General features: G+C 42.3%; 1 pseudogene; it reads right to left on the reverse strand.

Moving 5' to 3' along the window:
• Window positions 1-339: 339 nt before the first annotated feature.
• Window positions 340-1,292, reverse strand: LOC113918294 (annotated as a pseudogene).
• Between the last annotated feature and the right edge of the window lie 612 nt (window positions 1,293-1,904).

The raw sequence follows: 1,904 nt of genomic DNA on the forward strand, positions 1-1,904 counted from the left end.
TAAAGACACATTTATTCAGCATCATGATCAGACTATTACATTTAGCAATCAACAGCATGGGTGCAAAAAAAAAAAAAAACTACATTAAACCCTTTGTTGGAATGCTTTACACTTTCCACAGAACGGAAATGAAAATAACCTGTTATACAATTAGTCACAAATACAGTCCTCGAGTTTTTTGCCCATACACACGAGTATTGTCTAAAACATGTCTTCTTTGTAGCAGCTAGGCCCTGTCCCCACTGTGCTTGGCTGAGTTCACAAATCTGTTGTAACCTGTAGCTTCCCTGTCACTTCTCTGGCTCTCCTCTCCTGCTAAGCTTTGTTTCCTGGCAGTAATTAAAACCTTCTGCCACTGCCGTAGCTACTGCTGCTGCAGGAACCACCCTAGCCACCTTGGTTTCGTGGTTTGGCAAAGTACTGGCCTCCACCACCATAGGGGCCAGAGCTTCTGCCTCCAAAATTTCCTCCTTTCAGGGGTCCGAAATTTGAGGATTGATTTTTGTAATTGCCAAAATCATCATAGCTTCCGCCCCCTCCAAAGCTGCTTCCATCATTACCAAATCCATTATAGCCATCCCCACGGCCACCATGTCCACCACCACCTCGACTGCCACCAGAGCCACCTCGACCACGGAAGTTCCCTCCACGACCAAAGTTGTCATTCCCACCAAAACCACCTCCACGACCACCACCAAAGTTTCCAGAACCACTTCGACCTCTTTGGCTGGATGAAGCACTAGCCATCTCTTGCTTAGATAGGGCTTTCCTTACTTCACAGTCATGGCCATTCACAGTACGGTATTTTTGAATGACAGTCTTGTCTACAGAGTCATGGTCATCAAATGTTACAAAAGCAAAACCTCTCTTTTGACACTGCCTCGGTCAGTCATGATTTCAGTCACTTAAATTTTCCCATACTGTTCAAAATAATCTTTTAGATGGTGTACTTCAGTGCCTTTAATGCCACCAACAAAAATATTTTTCACAGTTAAGTGGGCACCAGGTCTTTGAGAATCTTCTCTTGAGACAGCCCTGTTTGGTTCCACAACTCTTCCAACCACCTTGTGTGGCTTTGTATTCATGGCTGCAACCACCTCCTCCACAGAGGCATATGTGACAAACCTAAAGACTCTGGAGCGCTTGGTGTTTGGATCTCTCATTACCACACAGTCCGTAAGGGTTCCTTGCTCACAATGGCTCCTCAGACTCTCATCGGTTGTTTCAAAGCTCAGACCTCTGATGAAGAGCTTCCGCAGCTGTTCCGCTTTGGGAGACTCTGACTTAGACATGGCGGCGGTGGGAGGGGAGACTTCAATGATGCTTACTCAGCGGCATCCACAGGCAGAAAGGAGTAATCTAACGAACGTATCTCTGAAGGTCCATATATCTCTTAAAACTCAATATAGACATCAGATTATATATTATGGCCTTGTTCCTTGAAGTGATTTTCATACCCAACTCAACTCATAATACATATTTATTTTAGTAGTGACATGTTATTTCCTATTTTTCATGTCACACACTTAGATAAAAAGAAATGCCCAATCAGTAAGTGTGTGACATTGCACCATTTTTATTAAACTCATTATATCCTTAGGTGCAACTTCCAAAAGGATTGTAAAACAGTCAGCGTCCAATTAGTTTAGAACAAGGTTAGAACAACCTCAACTAGATCAATATAATTGGTACTCTGCATTCATAACAGAACTCTTATTTGGTTGAATGGAACCCACAAAACTCAGATACAGTGAAAGTCATTAAAACTTTTTTTTTTTTAAATCTGTTTTCAAATCCCCATGCAAAGGTGTTGATAGGAAATTCTATATTACTTAATACTGGCTCCTTCTCTTTCTCCATTAGCCTGTAAGGATATTTTAGGGCTTAGGTGCACCAAAATGGCA

This window comes from Zalophus californianus, chromosome 1 (genome assembly GCF_009762305.2).
Source record: "Zalophus californianus isolate mZalCal1 chromosome 1, mZalCal1.pri.v2, whole genome shotgun sequence".
Taxonomy (NCBI): Eukaryota; Metazoa; Chordata; class Mammalia; order Carnivora; family Otariidae; genus Zalophus; species Zalophus californianus.